This window comes from Mus caroli, unplaced genomic scaffold, assembly GCF_978045245.1.
Source record: "Mus caroli unplaced genomic scaffold, Mus_caroli_1 scaffold_11, whole genome shotgun sequence".
Taxonomy (NCBI): domain Eukaryota; kingdom Metazoa; phylum Chordata; class Mammalia; order Rodentia; family Muridae; genus Mus; species Mus caroli.
In genome coordinates this window covers 29,666,566-29,688,649 of record NW_028227266.1, presented here as the reverse complement: position 1 = coordinate 29,688,649, position 22,084 = coordinate 29,666,566, and the positions used below count along the sequence as shown (strand labels likewise).

The 22,084-nt window shown below is 44.0% G+C and overlaps 1 protein-coding gene across 3 annotated transcripts in view; it reads left to right on the top strand.

Moving 5' to 3' along the window:
* The window catches only part of Fli1 (Fli-1 proto-oncogene, ETS transcription factor), a 121,380-nt gene that overhangs the window by 6,668 nt on the left and 92,628 nt on the right, over window positions 1-22,084 (top strand). The window contains exon 1 of one of the 3 annotated variants that reach the window (XM_029482124.2): window positions 11,738-11,802. The exons of the other annotated variants lie outside the window; for them this stretch is intronic. The gene's annotated coding sequence lies outside the window, so the exon portion shown is untranslated. Of the gene's footprint in view, window positions 1-11,737; window positions 11,803-22,084 lie in introns of those variants that run through there. 3 annotated transcript variants of the gene reach the window in all.

Sequence of the window (22,084 nt, the reverse complement as noted above, 5' to 3'; positions counted from 1 at the left end):
CTGTTTCTCTCTCTGTGTGTTTGTGTGTGTGTGTGTGTGTGTGTGGGTGTGTGTAAGCATGACAGGCACATGAAGCTAACAGGATGACCTGGGGAATTGGTATTCATCTTCCACCTTGTCTCTTTGCTGTCAGCTGCTGTGTGCCAGGGTTTAGCTGGCCCAGGATCTTCAGAAGAATGTCCTGTTTAGACCTCTTATCTCACAGCAGAAACCCTGGGAGTAGTGGCCTGTGTCACTTCTGTCTGTCTTCATGCGACTCTGGGCATTCAAACTCAGGCCCCCAGTCTTGTATGATAAGCGCTTTGCCCACTGAGCCATCTCCCCAGCATCCTTTTGCTTGTTTGGGAAAAACAGTCTGAGACTCATTGGCTTGCCTTAAACTCACAATGTGCTTAAGGACATCACAAACTTCTGAGCCTCCTGTTTCACCTCCTGGGAGCTGGGACCACAGGAAGATGCTCCGTGCTGGTCTATAATACTTTTTTTTTTTTTTTTTGGTTGTCTCAAGGTTCTGCAGGTGTTTTTCTCTGCAGAAGGCTACACCCTGTTTCATTTTCTGTTGTTTTCATTTCTGCTACTCTGTATTACAAAGTAATACACTCAGATTGTTTCTCCAGAGGTAACAAAAAGAATCACCATCCCCTTACCATGCTGCCACCCCTGGGCCTAGCATCTTTAAAATGAGGCAGGCTAGAATAACAGTCTTCTGTATGAAATGGAGACTGTATGACCAGACATATTACTACAACTGTCTGACTGCTCTTGAGAGCCAGACCTGGTGACCTGGCTTATATTCTCAACTAGAAGATGAGCTGTTTATTCTAATGGGGTTTACCAAGTGCCATGACAGCCCTGTACAAGGAAAGAAAAATCTGAATGGCACCAAGGAATAGCTAATGAAAAGGTACATGGGTAGTTTCTTAGTCCGTGTTCCCTTAGCATTCATCCTTGCTGCAGACCTATGGAAGTTTATACTGCCATAGCTCCATTTCACACAAAAGAAGTGGAAGTTCACATTGGTGAGATTGCTTGCCCAAGATTACAGCTAATAGGTGGCAGACTTGGGTTCTTCAAGCTTAGTCTTTCTGATTGCAGGATGCCTGATGCTTCTGCACACACCTTTCATGCTACTTTCTGACATAAGTGAACCTGGAAGTTGAGACTTGAGGTATGGATAGACTTATATGTGGTACTAAGGTCAAAGGATTTGGAAAGGAAATGCATTGGAGAAGGAGCGGAAAGATTAGATAGAAGTAGATTATAGAATTGCTTAAATATTGTGATAAAAGATATAAAATATATAATCAGAAATAATCAATGTTTAAATTTATGGTAGTCTACAAATCCCTTAGTGACTGTCCTACCACTGTCTTCTTGCTGCCTAATCAATAGGAATGACAGTGGCTTATTAGAAACTTTACTAGAAGCTTCTGGTGAGCCGTAAGGACAAGACAGTAGAGATGAGTTTGGGAAAACAGAAAGGTCCACCCGACAGTGCTTACTAAGTAGTCACCAAGCAAGGGAGGGAAAATTCCATTTCTTCTGCTGTTATAAAAGTGTGGTTACACAAGAGCGAGGCACATGCCTGCATTCCCAGCACTTAAAATATAGAGACAGGAGAATCCCAAGCCCAAGGACAGTCTGGGACACTTAGTGATTTCAAAGTCAGGCTGCGCCACATGCCAAAACTCAGTTTCCAAGAGCCAAGGGCTGTCAATTCAGTTTAGTGGTCAAGCATGCGCCTAGTCTGCACAAGGCTGGATCTGATCCTCAGAACTATGAAAAATGTTTTAAAATGTTTTAAACTGTTGATTGTTCCATTTGCTCCTTCACATGTGACTCTTTGCCCAGTGTTCTGCGCAATCTCACTGTGAGGTGTGTCTGTAATTGGGAGGTCTGTCCTCGGTGACAACTTCAGCTCTTTTTAAGAATGAGTCAGCAGGTGGTAAGAAACCATGCAGGAGGGAAGACGGTTGTTTCCCTGAGACTCAAACCCAATTTCTATGGAAATTCAGAGAAGTGTGACATTCTCTCATGTGTGGGTCAGGCCAGTTGTCTCCATTACTTGCACTCACATTGCATCTGATCAAACCAAGACACATACACTTTTGTGCCTCGTTCCCGTTGGATCAGAGACAGAAGGTATAGTTCACTTTCAGTAGTTCAGACCAACTTTACAGCAGCTTCAAAATTACTCACGCCTGAAGTCTATAAGGCATTTCCTATCTCTAGAAAACAACACACTGCCATTTATTTTATGTTCAAAATCTCAGAGTCCAAGAGGTTTCAAACTCTCCAGGAAGACACAGACTCTAGTCCCGTGGAATGATTTCCCAAAAGCAGGCCCATTTATTCAGCCAGAGCTTAGCATCCAAGGTCATGAAAGACTTATGTCACATTTCAGTGCACACATGCAAGAAGCCTGAATTACAGGTGGCAAGGGAGCTTTAACCCTGCGTTTCTAGACATGTGTGGCTTTCACATATCTACTGGAATCTAACAGACCAGAAGTGAATTTGTTCGTACTGAATAGGCATGCGTTCATTGATTTTATGTGGAAAGGCATCTAGTCTGAAAGCAGCTAATTGTATATTACCATTTATGCAGCTAAAGGATGAAAAAATCTTGATATTGTAGATTATTCAGCTTTTAAGCCATATTTATATTGACTCTGTTGGAATCCTCCTCTAAATATATTGGAATTTATATGTCTATGAAGTCATTTTGTATTTAGACATTTATCCTTTAATTCATAATCATTTATTCATTCACTCATATTGAATAGACACAGTGTTCCAGAGATGGTCCACATCCTTGAATGAGAAAAAGATGTCTCCACTCTCTTTCTCTTTCTTTCTTTCTTTCTTTCTTTCTTTCTTTCTTTCTTTCTTTCTTTCTTTCTTTCTTTCTTTCTTTCTTTTTCTTTCTTTCTTTCTCTTTCTCTCTCTCTCTCTCTCTCTCTCTCTCTCTCTCTCTCTCTTCTTTCAGATTTCTAGAGAATAGAAGTTTCTCAGCTTCATTATTTTGTGCTCTGATGATCCATGATTCCAATATCTGTTTGGGGGCACTATTTATGCATAAGCCAACGTTATGGACACATTAGGCATAGTGCCCCAAGAGCTCCACGCCCCCTCCATCTTAGGTGACAGTGGTCCTTTATGTCACAGTTTCGGAAGCCCAGAGCCCAGGAAACTCCTCCACCTTCTCTCTTCCTCCAGGTCTTCAATTTGTATATTAACATGGAGACAAACAAAACACATGAAGTAAATAAGATGGTGCTGCCCTGGAGCTCAGTGACAGAGCAGCATGGCCAAGGTGCTGGGTTTGCCTGCCAGCACCACAAAAAGAAACAAGCCGACTGAAAAGATAATCAAGAAAGCTTGGAGACTTTTTCTGTCTGTCAGGTACAAGGACCATTTACAGATCAATAAGAAAAAGACTACTCGATGAGAAATGGACAAAGATACCGGAAGGAGAAATACAAATGGACAATCAACTTAAGAATCTCAAGCCTATGTGCACATAAAGAGATTCAAATGAAAAGAGTAGAATTCTACCATTGTGACCTAAGAGGACAACAAAAGTTAAACGATTCATTAATGTGCCATGTTAGAAAGGGTGACTGCCTGCCTTGTCCTCATCTGTATTCATTCAGATACTAAGGACATGAGCAAGATACTAATTGTAGCATCTTTATAATGGCAAAGATGAAAAATGGTTTAATTTAATCATCAGCAAGGCACTAGATAAACAGTTGGGGAAAATATATATGTAAGAGGTTGCCATGCTAATGTTACGTGGAATAAAATAATTTCTATAGACACTAATGTAGAAAGTTCTCAGTGGAATATTATCACATAAAAAATTCCAAACTGCATAGTCCATTTACGGAAGAGATTTAAGCAAATGTATGTGAGTGATTATTTATGTCCAAATAATTTCTAGAAGTACATGCATTACGTGGTAAAAACTAGGTGCCTCTGAATAGGAAAAGCAGATATCTACCTTTCATATTATAAATTCAGGGAATATCTTATTCTTTAAACATTACTACCTATTACTTTCAAAATTTAAAAAGAAGCAAAAATTAAAATGGTCTGTTAGAGATTTATTGAAACCATTCTAATCAAACTGCATGGATCCCTGAGACTTGAGATCTCATTTTGATAAACTGTGTGGTCAAGGAGTCACACACCAGTCTAACTCAGACTCTATCTCAACCGTTGGATCCTAGGCAAGTCACCTGATTTCTGTTGCTCACATGACATTTCGCTCTTTAATCATTTCATGTGCAAACTGAGTTACAGTAACAGCATTCTCTTCTAATCCTAAATTCATTCTGACCAGGTTGTGTACTCCTGTGTCTGATTTTGGAGTGTGGGTGACTGAACTCTTTGACATTCTTTCTATCTAGTGTGGCTGCTCTAAGATCTTGTGTTATTGGGTGACTCTTAAGACCAAGCCATCGGCTGAGCTCTGAGGAGGTACTTTGTGAGCTTTTGGAAGCCCAGTTGTCTCCACTTGCAATGCATGGTGCAGTGGTGTTGATCCCTGTGTGTTGACACCATCTAAGAATAGGGTCCAACTGTGCACCAGGGTCTTAGGCTCTTTTCTAAAAGTCAAGTCGCATTTAAAAACCAAAACACAGTTGGCTCCAAGAGCCTTTACCCTGGACTTTTAAAAAATCCTATTTAATTGAAGGGAAATTGAATTTGTCTGGTTTTTATTCATTTACACTTAACTCTTAAGAAAACAATATTTTGAGGACTTATTTGATGTCTAAAAAGAATGTTGAGCCTCTTAATGAGTTTTCTGGAAGGCTTTTTATTTCTTTCTGCTTCTTAAAACAGGAAGTGGTGCAGTGCTATGGGCAAACATGGTCTGCCCCAGAAGGCCCCAATTTGGTGTGAAATAGTATCATGGGCCATGTGTGTGGACCCAGTGGTCCAACTAAGACTTCTTTTCATCTAGTCCTTACCTAAGACTGGATGCATTATTCACCATTCATCTAAGGGGTATTAAAACTTGGATGATCAGAGTCATAAGAAAAAACTTAAAAACCTCGTTATTAATCTTGTTTTCAGAAAAAACTTAAAAACCTAGTTATTAATCTTGTTTTCGGCACCGATGTCTGGCTCTTAAGATATATTTACCTTGGTCCTTATATCAGTCCTAAGATAGATGTCTTGGTTCCATTTTGAAGCAATTAAGTAATTTCTTCAAGAAAGGGGAGGCAATTATCCAGACCCAATCCTATCACATCTAAAGTTAACGGAGCCTTGTCACTATTAAAAATCACATGTCTCCATGTAGTTTGAGAGTCAAAGTATAACCCTTCCTCACTTTTGTAGCCTACTGGTCTTGGAAGTTGAACCCTGTGCATAAGCTCTAGATAAGTGCTTTACTACTTAGCATATTCAAAAGAAGGTTGGTGAGGTTTTTATTTTTGTTTTTGTTTTTGTTTTGTTTTTAATTTACTCTATGTTTTTAGCCAGGCTCTTGCAAAGTTGTCCAGGTTGAACCTCAACTCGATGTCTAGCCTAGGCAGGCATAGAATTTGCAGTCCTCCTGCCTGCATCACAAGGCTCAGCTCTAACCCAGCTTGTGAGAAATACATAGATTTTGCTGTTTCTAGTTGCCATGACTCCTGAGCACAGTATGTGCTGGTCGCATTCATTAAATTGTTCATACTCCACCATTAATTAAGCACGAAGACCTAAGCTTCCCTGTGTATCCAGGAAAAAGACAGCGTAGCTTTGTTAGCAAGTGGACTGAGGGGTGGGCAAAAGGTAAACTGGGAAATTGACAGGCTCTGTTTCACTATCACGATCTACAGAGGTCATTCAAAATACGTTCTACAACTCAATAGAGAACAAGAGGATGCTGTGACTGGACAATGCTTCCTCTTCTGCCTCCCTCATTGTTGCCTTTGTCCCCTCTTCCTTTAACTCCTGCTCCTCTTTCCCTGCTCTTGCACTCATCTGCTCACAGAACTACACATAGACTTTAAATAAGAGAAAGGATTTGGACAGTTATGAGAACTACAAAGGAGGGCGTGTTCTGCCACAGGTAAAGGAAAGACCCGAGCAAAGCTGACTTCAGGCTACCGTTTCTCCTGAACAGCATTTCTTGTAATTTCAAGGCAGATTGACTTATAACTGCATCCCAAGCCACTGCACATCAGTTCCTTTTATCAGCCCAAGTGAGACTTCCTGTGGACCGGCCCAGCTTCCTGATGTGTTTCCTTTTCCCTTTGGTAGAACAAAGAAAACCATAGCTCTCAGGATCGTTGGGAGCCAACATAACTTAGCACTGAAGGGTCCATTATTTGAAGGTTTTCCTTCTCTCTACATAAGGCTAGGTGCTCACCCTTGCATTTTCTTCCCACAGTATTCTGTTAGCATGCGAGGAGACCCCTGTGAGATCCTGAGGACCCACTTGCACATATCCTGCCTGTAGTTTAGTTTCGTTCAGAAATGGAAAATGAAGGCAACTGTTTGTATGACTGTTTAGGATGCCTCTTAAAGCAATTGTCACACAGAGTCAACTTAATATGCCGTTCTTCCACATTTTTACAGAGTAAGAGGGCATTGGACAGAAAAAAAAAAACAGATTAGGTTTCAAGATCCAGTGAATTAGGAGGAGAGAAGTGGGCAAGGATACCACTAGCACTGATGAAGAATCCATGTGCCCCAAAAGACACTCCCATAGTAAATGTGTTTCTCAGACCCAAGGCACCAAGGCTTATTCAACTCATAAGGACTTTGAGCCTTCATCCTCTTTCCTGACCATTGTCATCGTCCACCTAAGGAATCGAAGAGACATATTCTGTACGTGCCACTTGAGGAGCTAAGCAGTAATATTACTGAGGCTTTTTGTTTGTAATCATCACTGATTTGGAATAGAAAAATAATAACATTGGAATCTACTCTTTGGCATGGTCATTGCTAAAAGAGCAATTCATTGCGGTTAAGTGATAGATAGCATGTTCTTTTAGTCCAGTTCTCTAAGGTCAACAGCTCTAGAATGAAATAGTCAAAAGAGGTGTTCTTCAAAGAACAAAATAATTCAACTGTATACTATCTGGAACGAGAAGCGTGGATGCGGGTGTGCATCTGGCTTTCTCGAGTAACCAAAGTTGGTGACGCCAAGTGGAAGTGACAGAGTCATCAATGTGTATCACTAGCTTTCTGACACCGTGGTCTGCCATCAGCTTTGTACCTAGGCCTGTCACTATCCGGTATTCTGGAAAAAAGACACCAGAAATTTCTTACAAAATTCCCTTTTGCCCTGACACTCTGTAAAGAAGTAACTGCTCAGACATGACCGTGTCTTCCTCCATAATAGAACCCACAGATCCCATAATAAAGTGTCACTCAACTAGGATCATTAGTAGAACACAAGACAGTTCTACAGGGTCCAAGGCCTATGGGACACCTGCACTTCCTTCATTTTCCAGAAGAGAATGAGCCAGCTGGCTCCTTTGTTGCAGGAAACGGGCATGCAGACCATTTTCCCAGAGTGCTCTGGGGATGGACCCTGTGGTTTGGGTTTGCTAAACTGTTCCTTCTGGAGAGTCACAGATCTGTGTAGATCGTGGTAGTCAGGGAACCACTAGGGCATCCCTCCTTGCATTCCCTGCTCTTGTCCCCAAAACGTCTTATGGATCAGCCGTCATGGGCAGTGAGGCCCTGCTTGAGTTCACTGCAATTAATTTTTTTCTTCCTTTCAGTGTGGACTGGGTTTGACCCAGAGCCTTCTCTGCCCAGAGCACCCTCTAAAATTTTTAAAAACTCTGTGTGTATTTCATGGGAAATTTCACACGCCTGTTTCTGATTCATTTTCAATTAAAGGCTCAAAATACTGGTTTTGTAAGAGTCCTTTGATGATTCTGATTTTTGTTGGTTCATTCTTTCTTTCCTCCTAAATGTCCATAGAAGTTTATTAAATGTTGCTCCCACATTTGCATGCTTAATTGTTACAAAATAATTGAAAACAGTGGAGTTTTTTTCTTCTTCTTCTTCTTCTGTGCACAATACAAGAGCATTTATGGAGTGTGGAGAGAGAAAACATCTCAGAGATGAACTGGAAAAAATAAGGGCAGAGGTGGATTCCCAACAATAAGATCTGGTGGGGGCTCAGGGCTCATATTTTCTGGAAGAGGGACAGGGGTATTGTAAGACACATGAGTGTCTCCTGCTCCATTCATCTGGAGCCCACAATTATTTATTTGGGTAGAAGTCCTCATCTGAGAGGGAACAGGTAGCCTGGCTGTTTTGAGAAATGAACAGCGTTTTTAATTTCTTCTGATCAGAGGGAGTTAGGGGTCTGTTATCACCATAAGCCCCATTCTCTGCCTCCTTGTTGGTCATTGGACACTTTGATGGCAAGCCTGTCTAGATATACCTCTGTACTAGCTCACCGACTCTCCTAGATCTTTCCATAGCCTATGTGTTACCCCTCTAAAGAACTGAAGTGACCCCCAGATTGGGTCATCCAAGTTCTGTTCCTGCTCTTGCTTAGGCTAGCTGGGTGGCATTGGACATCCTATTCTGTCTTTCTTAACCTCATCTTTTCTATCCACACAAAAGAATCTAGACTTAGCCATATGTACTTCTTACCCCATAGATTTGCTAACAGTCTGGACTATGGAGATGTTTGGGCTTCTTGAACAAAAGCATTTATTAATAATTGTAGTCGGAATAACCACTGGATCACAGATTTAGGGGATAATTCAGGCAGCATTTCAGATTCAGAATTCCAGTTGAACTCTTCAGAGAGAGAGAACCTGCCTAGGTCTCTTTACTGTGAGGAAGTCACTATTATTATTCTGTCAGTTAAAGTGTGAAAATGTAATTTTATGTGCACACAATGCAATGTGGAGTACTTCTTGCCTAAGAAAGGTGATGAAAATTCTTTGTGAAGTTGGTAGTGTTTTGCCAGATACCATGGTGGTGGCAAAATGACTTTGTGAAAGTCTGAAGGTGGAGACAGGGAGACAAAGTGTTTGCCATTCAAGTGTGAGGGCCTGAACTCAGAGCCTCAGATTCCACATAAAGCTGCATGGAGGAGTATCTCAGTAACCTCCACATTCCCAGTGATACGGAAGACTGAGACATGAATGTCCCCAAGCTTGTGGGCCTGGTAGCCTGTCATACAGAGGAGCAAATAAGAGGACATCCTGTGTAAAACAGGGTCCTGAACTCAATCTCTCTCTCTCTCTTTCTCTCTCTCTCTCTCTCTCTCTCTCTCTCTCTCTCTCTCTCTCTCTCTCTCACACACACACACACACACAGAGAGAGAGAGAGAGAGAGAGAGAGAGAGAGAGAGATTTGTAAGTTTTAAATTTGAATACCTAATTTGATACCACTCATTTTCAACTGTGTGATCATAGGCCAGATACTAACTTTTCTCTAATTGCAAAATAAAAGTGATTATGATAATAATTGCTATCATAATGTCTCCATTTGCCTTATTAAGTACCAGAAACACAAAAAATATATATGTTTCCTTACAAAAAGGTATTTTGTAACTGTATACTGGGCATTGCAGTATGCACCACTAATCCTAGCACTGGGGAAACTGAAGCAGGAGAACTATGTTCCAGACCAGGATGAGCTGCATAGGAAGGTCTTGTCTCAAGAGAGAGAGAGAGAGAGAGAGAGAGAGAGAGAGAGAGAGAGAGAGAGAGAGAGAGAAAGAGAGAGAGAGAGAGAGAGGAAGGAAGGAAGGAAGGAAGGAAGAAAGAAAGAAAGAAAGAAAGAAAGAAAGAAAGAAAGAAAGAAAGAAAGAAAGAAAGAAAGAAAGAAAGAAAAATAGGTAGATAGATGATAGACTGATAGAACAAAACAAACAAAAAGCACATTATAAGTGTAATGGGCCATGCGAATTATTACTATTTCTTCTCCTCCTGGCCAGTGCTTAAATGTAACAGATAACAAATGGTGCTTCCCCCCCCCCCCCCAGGCACTAAGATTTCCAAAAATGGTTGAAGTTGGTTACATTAGCCAATTAGCCACTCATTTGTATCTCTTTGCCCACCCAGGCTTCATTTCTAGCAATGCACCCCACAGATCAAATGTCCCATACTCCTCTCTTCCTTCCCTTGTATCCGGCTATTGTTTTAGTTGTAAAACTCCCAACTCAATCAATGGGATTTTACGTAAAAAGCATAAAGAGATGGCAGGATGTGACTGTGGACTCAGGAATTCCAGGCTTGTGCTGTTGATAAAGAGATTCATGTCAAACAAACAAAAGAGTAAAGACCATCAGAGAAATATTCCGTCCAACCTGCACCACTTAGACCCATTGTGTTCAGGTTTATGTCGCCTTTATAAAGCCAGTGTATCCTTGCTATAAAACCCATGACCTTTCCACAACATTCCCATGTGAATAGCTTTGAAATTCCCATGTTACTGGCCAGATACTTTCTGGGTGCCTCACCTCATTCACCAGGGGCATCTCTTCGGCTGTTTCTTCAGAGCCTCCACAGTCCTAATTTCTTTTGGTCTTTTATCATGTCTTAGGTAAGATGTTGGTCAATTCACAGGAAACCTAACATGACGGCCCATCTGCTCCAGGCTTTACCTTTCTTTCTCTTCTGGAGAGATGAATGTCTGCAGCAGAGTTGATTCTCTTGGTCCCATGCAAGGTTGTCATTGTCTGTCTTCAACTCTGGTTCTATCACTAAGCACAGAGAGTGAAGGAAGTATCGAGCAGAAGGAGCAGTCCACCTTGAAGATGGGTGTTGGGGATGGTTAATGTCAGAAAAAACAGTGACCCTCACCTAATGAGCCCAGGGAGAGCTTTCTTTACTCTCACTGCCTTCTGGAATATTAAGGAGATATGTCTCGCCAGGCTGTGGTGGCACACACCTTTAATCCCAGCACTTGGGAGGCAGAGGCAGGTAGATTTCTGACTTCAAGGCCAGAGTGAGTTCCAGGACAGCCAGGGCTACATAGAGAAACCCTGTCTCAAAAATCAAAGAAGAAGAAGAGGAAGAAGAAGAAGAAGAAGAAGAAGAAGAAGAAGAAGAAGAAGAAGAAGAAGAAGAAGAAGAAGAAGAAGAAGAAGAAGAAGAAGAAGAAGAAGAAGAAGAGGAAGGAGAAGAAGAAGAGGAAGGAGAAGGAGAAGGAGAAGGAGAAGGAGAAGGAGAAGGAGAAGGAGAAGGAGAAGGAGAAGGAGAAGGAGAAGGAGAAGGAGAAGGAGAAGGAGAAGGAGAAGGAGAAGGAGAAGGAGAAGGAGAAGGAGAAGGAGAAGGAGAAGGAGAAGGAGAAGAAGAAGAAGAAGAAGAAGAAGAAGAAGAAGAAGAAGAAGAAGAAGAAGAAGAAGAAGAAGAAGAAGAAGAAGAAAAGGTGGTTGTGCCTCAGCACTGGGGTTGCACTAAGCAACCAAATATGCCAATGTGATAGAACTGGTGTGAAGAAGGACATTTGCCTCTATTCTTTTGAACTGGATTAATGGAATGGAGATACAGAAAATGGAGCTCGCTGTTTCCATTTCAAGGGCTGTGTGTGTATTTAGGACTGAGATGAAAAACTCCTTCAGTTCTTTTTCTAGGTAGGTTGGACTACATACTTTGGTTTTATTCCTAACCAACTGAAATGAGACTTCAGAAAAATTCCTGGAGCTGGAGATTGAGTTGTTCAGACAGCATGCCCTGTAATTATTAGAGACTACAACTATAGAATGATATAGGTCTGCTGAATCTTTCTCTAAGAAAACAGAACGAAGCTATTCTCCAAATCTATATGCTTCACTGAACGAGCATTCTGCATTTTCTCCCGAAGCCTGAGAGCAAAGGTAAAGACATTAGTGAATACCCCCCCAACACTGCCCCCCCCACAACTTGTAAAAACCACATCACAAAATGGAAGCAAAGGGCAGCCTTTCAGAGTTCACCTATTTGTTGGTATCAACAGTTTTTTTTAAGGCTTGCTTGTCGACAGTTTCCGGACAATCACAACACCCTAAATCTTTACCATAGCCCACGTTGTGTGCAGACAATTAGAAATATTCAAATAACTAATACATAATGCTTTCCGGTGTTTTCAGATAACTATATTCCTGGGTTTTATTTAGGTAAAGAGCGTATGTTTGTTAGTTCCGTGTGGTAGTGGCCCAATACTTGAGAGAACAGACTTGTAAGGGCAAAGAATTCTTTGTATTCGTGGCTTCAGGGAGTTCTTGTCATTAGAAATGTGTGGTGATTCCTCCTTACTTCACAGTGGACTAAGAAACCGAAAATGTTCCATAGGCAGAAATAGGATGTTAGCTTTTGAAGACCTGTCCCTAGGAACCTACTTCCTTAGAACCATTGTCTACCTCCGAATGTTTCCCTGTCTTCTACAAATATCACCATCAGCTGGGGAAAGGCGCATTCAAAACACAAGTTCATGGGACTGGTGGCACATATAGTAGTTGACTAGAAACAGGGCACAATACTACTTTTTGGGCTACAGAAAGGTCAAACACATCTCTTTAAGTTATTCATGGTTAAGAAATTTACCTAGAGCCATGGCTGATGCCTTTACCCCTTATGAGAGGGAGGTGAATTGAGATGAAGTCTCTCTCTGTAGCCCTGGCTGGTCTGAACTTGCTATATAGACCAGGCTGACCTCAAACTCAGACATCCACCTACTTCCTGAGCTCTGGGATTAAAGGCATGAGCCATACATATTTTTAAGAAAGAAGAGACTTGAGAAACTTTATTAGTTCTTCTAAGCCTTTGTGCCTCTATGTCAGAGGTCAAGGCTAGGGAAGATTAAGACAATTGTCTTTATCATAACTATGTCCAAATGAACCTTGTGCAAAAGAGAAAAGAAAATGTCCTGTTGTCATTGTTCAATATGATGGCCACAGCCAAGCCGTTGAGATGTGAGATGCCCCCAGTGCAAAGAAGGGTCATTTTTGAGACAGAAGTAGTTTTTGCCATAGAGCCCAAGATAGCCTTAAAGTGTTGGCTATGTCTTGCCTCGGAGTGTTCAGTGCTGAAATTGCAGATGTATGCCACCAACTCAACTTGAGGAAGCACCTTTTAATCCAATTAAATTTAATTTTAACTAATACCAATAACAATATGGTCAAAGCCATCACCTTAAAGTCTTGACTGAGGCAGAAGGATGAACTCATATGCATTCTTTTCACAAGTCAGCAGCGGGTTTGCTGTATGCATGGAGGCCAGGGCTTCCATTCATCCTTTCCTTATCACCTTGGTTTTCTTTCTGAGACAAAGTCTCCTGTAGCCCAGACAGGCCTCAGCCACACTATGTAATGATGTGAACCTTGAAGTCCTTGTTCTTTTATTAACATCTCCTATTACAGTCATGAACCACCACACCCAACTACCTCCATTACTCTGTGGAGAATTCCAAAGTAAAGTAACTGTGCCCAGTGTTGCTAGGTTACCATGCTAGTCTGGGGTGGGAGCTTTAGATTAGCGTAGCAACATCCCGCTTCAACAACCAAATCTGTGCTGACCACTAAGGATATAATACTTATTTTTCCCCTTCTCTACTAGTGGAGGCAATAAAAATTGAACAAATGCATATTTACAAATCATGATTGAATGCCTACTGGATTTGTTGAAGAACAATATGGGCCTTTGATGTATACCCTCTTGCTGGGAAAATAAAGTTGACCAAAGAGTAGCCCCTATCCAACACGGTGACTTTGGTTTCCTCTTTGGAAAATACTGGCCCAGACCCAAATTCTTCTGAAGGTTGTTTTCAGCTCTAATGCTTTCTGCTTTCTGCCACCATGAAAATATGATTTCCTATTGCGTAGGGCTCCATACTCTTAACAGATGGTTTGTTTCTTTAGTTTCCAGATCTCTGTAACTCTTTGTGAGATGGTTTCTCCTTAGCTATGAATGTGAACAAAGCAACTTCATTGGGCAAGTAACTAGCTGGATGGTCCAGGAAAGCCAATCTCCCTCTGGAGTATGCTTTCTTAATTCGTATTGCTTTGTTATACCTCAGTTCCAAAGGTGTAGATTCTTAGTCTCTCAAAACATAATGCAACGTATCTATTGCTTCATGCCCTGTCCTGTGGATATCAGTGTATGACATACTGTACCTACGACAGCTATGGAATCATTGGAATAAGTACTAAATCCTTCTCCTGAGAACATCTGGCTTCATTAGTAAATTCTCTCTCCTGATGAGACATACGGTGGGTTTTCTGCTGCACATCTTTGGGTACATATCATTGTGGGATTCAATTCTGTATCTACCACTGAATCTCTAACACGGATTTGTGAGTTGGGTTATTTGAAACTGAGGTGGATAGCCTCTTCCAAGAAAATGAGGTCAAGTTCACCTGAGGTCTAAACTCTACCTAACAGTTTTTAGGGTGGCGGACTATTGTGGTTCTGATTCATATGAAAACAAGCCTGCAGGAAGAATAAAATGTACACCTACCCACAGGCCACCACGAGTGCCCAGTGCCCAACGGTCTCATCCTGGTTAACTGTAGGATGTACTGTAGTTCTGTAGCTGTGAACCTTCACAACTTCTCCCACCTCAAAATACTTTCCCTCGGTTCCTTTCAGATCGCATGCTGCATGGGGTGAAGGGGCTGCCTGGTTTTCAGGATCCGAATGCTGTTTTGCAAGGCTTGCTCTGAGCTCGGAGGGCTCGGACTTCTCCAGTTTTTCTTTGTACAGTCAGCACATGGCATCTGTTCATGGATGGACTGAACAGTTCCAGGGGCCAGGGACCAAGGTGCAGGAGTAAGACAGATAGCTGCGACTCCTGCTTCGGCAGAAGTGAAGCTGTAGCTGAGCAAGCAGGTATTCAGTCCAAAGAGTTCTGTGTGAAACGGGAACTGGGGAGTGCCTCTTGAGAGTCTGCCATGGGGACCTAACCTAGTCTCAGAGGTCAAAGGCTTCCCTAAGGAAGTAACATTCAGGCTGAACCCTGAGTGATAAGTGAGAGAATGTATGAAAGAGAACAGACTTGTGATAAGTCTCTACTAGTGAGTGGATAGCTGATATGTCTGTTTCACTCCATGGTAAGTCACTCCAGGGCCTTGCTAAATTAGGTGTCAGAGCTTAGTCATTCTAACCATGGTCCTTGAAGGCACGATCTGTGTGGCTGCAAAGTCATCCTCTCTGCCACTTTCTTATTCGATAAAGGCAAGTAGAGTGTAATGAAGAATAATATGAAAAGACAATTATCCTTGCATGTGTTATCAGACTAGCATTCACTGAGTACATGAAGAGGGTGTTTAGGCTATCAGTCATACCCCTGTAACATGCAGTGCATCCAGATACCCCACGGGTAGGATGCCTCCTGAAAGCTGACTTCTTTCTGTCTTGGAAGGTGCCAGCCTTGTTTCAGCTTGCTGTAACTTCCCACTGGTAAAGCCAGGCCTTTCCTGGACAGCCAGAGGTCTCGAACTTCACTCGCAGACTTTGATATGAAACACTCTGACGGGACCTGGATCTCCCCTGCCTTAGGTTTCCTCAACTGCAGATCATGGAGATTCTACCAATGATATTTTTACCTCAAAGTGATGTCGTAATGAAGATGGCAGTAAAAGTATTTTGCAAGATCAAAAAAAAAAAAAAACCTTCTTAACAAGCATGAAGCATGCTATCTCTATGTCTGTTAGAATTTCAGAGGAAACTCTCTGATCTAAGACTCTAAAGAAGCACAGGCACAGGACTGACGTTGGCTTTTTTTTTTCTGGAATTTCTGTGCCCTTTACCTCAGAATTACTTAAAACAGCATTGGTAGAAAAACTCAGCCATGCTGCTGGTGATGGATGGTGGTGTTGTTTGGGATGATGCTGGTGTTGGTCTGTACTGTGCTGATGTTTGTTAGTATGGTGCTGAGAAGCCTCTTAGCACTGTGTTCTCGTCAAGGCTGCATGGGTTGCTTTGGGATGCCCGCTTTCCTGATGACAGGAGCTGAGGTATAAAAAAACTGAAGAAACTGACCTAACAGTTTGCAGCTGGTAGGGTCTGTCGGGTCCCAACGTCTTAGCTCACACCATGTATGAAACCGTTTGAGCTTCTCAGAATAAGAGCTTGGACTTGCTCCGTGATGAAATGTCTACCATTAATTTCCCAGCCTTGGAATACATGAGTGTTAACATTCACAGGAGTTTAATTTTGCAATCCCTCCGGCCTTCTGCTGTTTCCACATCCCTTCTCCACTTTCCTAATAGTATTGCTCTCCTGGTGTTTAAAGTTGGGAGGAAAAAAACATATTCATACCTGTCCAAGTAGAAAATGATTGGCACTAAAAGTAGTGAAATCCACCGTGAAGGGCCAGAGCTGAGTTGTGCCGTTTGCTGAAAAGCTGCTGGGCGTGGGGGAGTTGTAAGTGTGACAGGCCCCTGACTATGTTTTATCAACAGCATCTTACACAATCATGGGGGTCTTTTTTACCTCCCCTATCCCCGTCCCACCTCGTTCTGCTGTATGATCTAGTGAGAAAATAGCATCTCTACCTCCTTGCTGTGGAAACAATAGGCTTGGCGGGTGCCACTTCCCTCGGATTCCCACTAGGGAATCTGAGAGATGACCTGATTGAATTCCACCCGCAAAGGTCATGCTTTGAATTCAAGGCAGGAGGCAAAAGTGAAGAAAACATTTTGCGCTGATATCCCGTACGTCCTGAGCACACTGGGACCTCCCCTCGCTGCACTGTGGTCTGCTGATAAGGATAACATGGAGGGCAAGTGGCACATTTCCAGGACAAAGGACATTCTCTGGTTTATTGTTTAGAAGAACCCACTGTCCACACAGGAGAGCAGGGTTGGGTAATAAGCCGTGGATGAGAGCAAAGGCAAGGTTGGTTGGGGGTAGACTGGGGCAGGAAAGGACCGCCAGGCTGTTCCGAGTGCCATCTGGGGAGCATTTGCATGGTAGGAAGAGGTCACTGGGGCTGATGGTGTGCTGAGGGCTTGAGAGTCAGCCTGTTAGAAAGAGGCTCACACTTGATAGGATAGAAAATGCAGGCTGTTCGGGAGTCATAGCAAAAGCTCCAGGAGACTTGGAGAAGTTGATCTGGTTTTGACTTTAAATTCAGGACCTTTTCTTGCCCCGCCCCCCTCCAAGCCAAAATGTCAGAAAGGGCCTGGTTTCCCTTTATGGAGTGCAAAATAAACAGATCTTCAACAGCAGGAGAGGGGCCCATTACTTCCCCAGTCCATCATGCCAGAGCTGGGGGTGGGCGGCCGTAGGGAGCCGCAGTTACTCTTCTGTCTGGTTAGGATTTGGCATTGACTTTCATTTTCTCCAACCTCTGTTTTCTAGAAGCCCGCCTGTGCAGAAGCCCAGGAATAAGGGAGAAGCAGATCTTGGGCTTTCTTGCCAGACTTCAAAGGTTGTGGCGTTTTCAGTCTTGAGAGTTTGGGGAAGCAATTCCAAGACTAAAAGCTGTAGGGTGGGGGTTGAACCCACCATCTGAGCCAGGATGGTAAACTCCGGCCTCTCAGCTCCCCTCATCCAGACCAGGAGAATATCCAGCCCTGGGCATCTCCGGGTCAGCTGCGGTTAGCCTGGCCACAGGGCCCTGCATTCCTTCTGGTCTTAGCTGGGTTTGGGGTGGGTGTGACCATGGGTTTACTCTGGAGAAAACGGAGACAAAGCGTCTAAATTGGGCAGGATCTTGAATCTAATGACTTGTTTACCATTGCGTGTGCTTTTTCCTGGACGGGGAGGAGAAAGAGGACAGGGTGAGTGCTCCCTGTGGGCAGGGGCTCTCTGTGGGCTCCAACACGCTGTTGTTTTTCATCCTGAAGGGATGGGACAGACAGCTCCAGTCGGGTAGCTAGGCACCCTATGAGCAGCCGTCCGTCCGCCAGGCAAAGAGGTGCGCTGTGTAATTTTCCAAGGTGGGAGGAAGCAGTGGTGGGGCTTCTGCCTCTGCCCAGAGTTTGGCTTCCGGGAAACAAACAGCTCCTCAAAGAAGGCCCAGTTATACCACATGAAAGGTCCTGTTTCCTCCCACTTCTAGCCACCCAAGAGATTACCCTCTTCATCCCTGCTCTGACTATACCCCAAAGGCAAGAGCCCAGTCAGGAATGGACACCTGTGATATGGCTAAGGAGCTGGTCCCAGACCTGGGCATGGCCAGCAGAAAGGTCCAGAAGAATTTTCTGATATGAAAGCAAATCAACAGTGCCCCCCTTTTATTTAGTATTTGCTAACTAAAAACCAGCTGCTGCCACCACCACCACCCCCTCCCTACCACCACCCCACCCCCGCCACAGAAAGTATACCTCACAGTTCAAGGATTTGCTTTTCCTAGTTCAGGAAGCTCTCTTATAGCTCAGGTATGAAACTTCCAGGACACTTAGATTAGAACGACTAGAGTTTACCCCCAAGAGAAGAGTGAGGCTGAGAGCAATGGGCTCTGCCCGGGCAGCTGAGGAGGGTCCCTTTCCTTCTATTGCCTGCCTTGGAGAGACTTGTTACAATGTTTGCTTTCTGATGATGAGGCTGGGGATTGGAAAGGTTAAATGGTTCACTCCAGGCCATTCGGCCTCTACATGTGGCATGTTCCGTCCCCTTGTGGACCTCATCTCTTCAAGCTGACCAAGAGGGTACCCTGGGATACAGTCTGGTGCCTCTCCTGAGGGGTTTCAACTGGGTGTGGCTGATTAGAAATTGAGCTTCAAAAATAAATGAGGTCTAGCTCATGAGGAGCTCAGGTGCATCTGCTTATTGTCCAAAAGATGTCCCTATGGAGATGTGTAAAAGGGTGCTGGGGACTCCAGAGCAGTGTGCATGGGAGCCTTGGGGCCATCCTGCATGTTCTCTTAGAGTGGGGATCCCAGAAAACTGTATTTTCAGTGGAGAAAGCTTCAATTAAGCATAGGACCAGCTGCTCAGAAATACTTAAATCTACAACAGCTAACATGTACTTTGAACGTTCTATCATGTCTATGGATGTTGAGATGCTGTGACTGGGCAGTCTGAAGGTATGGGTATGGGTTAGCATCACTATTCTAGTGCCTACCATATGCCCAAGGATTGTGTGGCCCAAGCAAAGCCTTCAGCTTCCACAGTTCCTCAAGCTGTGGACATGTACTTGTGGAAATTACTCTCTAGAATGTTCGGAGGTGCCCACAAAAGCTGGCATCCCCAGCCCACTGGAGTACCATGTCCTTCCCTTTCCCTCTACTGCCAGAATATGCCTAGTGGGAAGACCAGGTCTGTGGGGGGATGGGGGGAAGGAAGGGGTGGCAAGATTCCCATTCATTTCCTGCACCTGGAGGCAAGAACAGAGGCCATTCTTCTGATGGCCTATTGTTTAGTGCTTTTGTTTGTTTTGTTTTGCCCTCTGAAAAGAAACTTCCATATTTGAATTGTTCCTCTCCTTTGCCAGTAAGGCTCACTACCTTGCAACTAGCCACTAGCTGGGTTGATGTCAGATCACATTTATTTATCCCGGTACCCAGCACCACAACAGTGGAGACTCATCAAGCAGGGAGCAGCTGAAGGCGGGTGGGTCGACTCAGTGGAAAATCCAGAAGCGCAGATGTGGATCCAAATTGGGCTGAAAAACCTCCTGAGTTCAGGCTTTCTTGAACTTCCTGCTTTTAGCTTAACCAGTGTGTTCGACATAAACGAACTTTCGGTATTTTGAAACTTCCGTTTCTGATCTCAGAACCTGGAAGTAGAGAGCTGTTGTGAACATTTCCACAAATTCTGTCATGGGTATTCTGGAGACCAAGTTGAACCCGGTAATTATGGAGTTTTAGAATTCACTACTACCACAGCAGCCTGCCTGCCTGCATTGCCGGGGGGATGGAGAACAGCATTTTGCTTTTTAAAAGGCTGGGCTTGGAGACCTTCGGGGCAATGTAGAGATGCTGGCCCTGTCATTTCTAGCATGTGACTTAATAGCTCAGAGCCTTCGTTCTTCATCGGTCTAGTAGAGGAAATGTAGTGGCTTCTGGCTGTGCGCAGTCCACGTGTTGTATACACTTTGTTTTCTTGTATGTGTGTGTTGAAGCATGCACACTTATCTGTATATAGGAACTAGATAGACGTATACTAAATATTTTTCAGCTTATTTATAGCTTGGATATGTCCCCTTTGTAATCTCTAGTTGCCAGTTTCTAATACTGGGGCATTTAGAAGTTGCTGAAATCTAACCGATGGTGTGGCCTCCTTCTGGGCTGAGAGCTCAAGGGTTGGGGACATAGGGGTAGTATCTAGTGACAAGCGAGTCTTACTATAAATTTTGAAAGGGGAACCACATCTTCACTGGCCCTTGTTCCTGGGAAATAACGCCAGGCAAACAGGAGAGTTGGAAAGCCAGATGCTAGAGCAGAGTGCCCAACTGTCACCAACTGAAATGGGCGGGGCTGGGAGGAGCAAGGAGGAGGGGCAGAGGCAGAGGCAGAGGCAGAGGCAGAGGCAGAGGCAGAGGCAGAGGCAGAGGCAGAGGCAGAGGCAGAGGCAGAGGCAGAGGCAGAGGCAGAGGCAGAGGCAGAGGCAGAGGCAGAGGCAGAGGCAGAGGCAGAGGCAGAGGCAGAGGCAGAGGCAGAGGCAGAGGCAGAGGCAGAGGCAGAGGCAGAGGCAGAGGCAGAGGCAGAGGCAGAGGCAGAGGCAGAGGCAGAGGCAGAGGCAGAGGCAGAGGCAGAGGCAGAGGCAGAGGCAGAGGCAGAGGCAGAGGCAGAGGCAGAGGCAGAGGCAGAGGCAGAGGCAGAGGCAGAGGCAGAGGCAGAGGCAGAGGCAGAGGCAGAGGCAGAGGCAGAGGCAGAGGCAGAGGCAGAGGCAGAGGCAGAGGCAGAGGCAGAGGCAGAGGCAGAGGCAGAGGCAGAGGCAGAGGCAGAGGCAGAGGCAGAGGCAGAGGCAGAGGCAGAGGCAGAGGCAGAGGCAGAGGCAGAGGCAGAGGCAGAGGCAGAGGCAGAGGCAGAGGCAGAGGCAGAGGCAGAGGCAGAGGCAGAGGCAGAGGCAGAGGCAGAGGCAGAGGCAGAGGCAGAGGCAGAGGCAGAGGCAGAGGCAGAGGCAGAGGCAGAGGCAGAGGCAGAGGCAGAGGCAGAGGCAGAGGCAGAGGCAGAGGCAGAGGCAGAGGCAGAGGCAGAGGCAGGCATAAGGAAGGTGAAGTACCTAGATGTGACCCCAGCTGCTGAGAACACTCTTAAATAAATTGATTTTGGATATGCTGGACCGAGAGTGTCTTGGCTGTCCTCGCTTACTTAAAAACATGCAAACAAGCTCCTAATTGTGTTTTTTATTTTAAAGAACTTTTAAAAGATATTTACGTCCAAAATACAATTTCATTGATTCCATAAAATTCTGTATACACTTTCTAAAATAAACAAAAACACAATGGGAAAAAAAACCTAAAACCATAAAAACCAATCTATTAATGTTTTGATATATTTACCTGCAATCTCCCTATTGCAAACATACAGCATACATGTCTAATTTTAATATATTCAGAACCAATTACTTTGAAGTCTCATTTTTCTTATTATTAAATTATGGATTTTCCCCCGTATCACTGAATAATATTCCATGTTACTTTGTCTGATGGCTGCTCACTGAAACTATTAAGTGAGTGGGTAAAAGCCCTGAGGTTTTGTTTTGTTTTTCTTTTGTAGTACCTGGGGAACACTGGGCAAGCACTCCATCCCAAGTTACATCCTTGTGGACTTTTGAGTGGCATGTGTTGTCTTAGCTACTCTGGCTTCTGGACTTAGGATAGTTTTTTTGCAAATGAGCTAGATTTTTTTCTTTCATTAATATTCCATGTAGGCTTTAAAAAGCAGTCCTGTGAACTGTAGGAAAGGTGATGTTATAGAAGTCACTAAGTCCCCCTTGAGTCATAAAACCAGAAACCCTGGGAGAGGCAGAGGCAGACAGGGCCTTCACTCACCTCCTTGTGCTTTTTTAATGCAGCCCAGATGGAAGCTGGGCTGAGGGCAGATTGCAGGCCAGCTTGCTGTACCAGATCTGATAGCATAACAGTAGACAGCATCTCAGAATTGCCTGTGACCAGGAGGCCTCTCTGTATAGGCTGTTAGATTAACACACGCAACTCCTAATTACAGAAGACTTACTCTTCGCTCGTCCTTGTCAGACTCACACTCCCTACACAGTGACTCCTGCAGA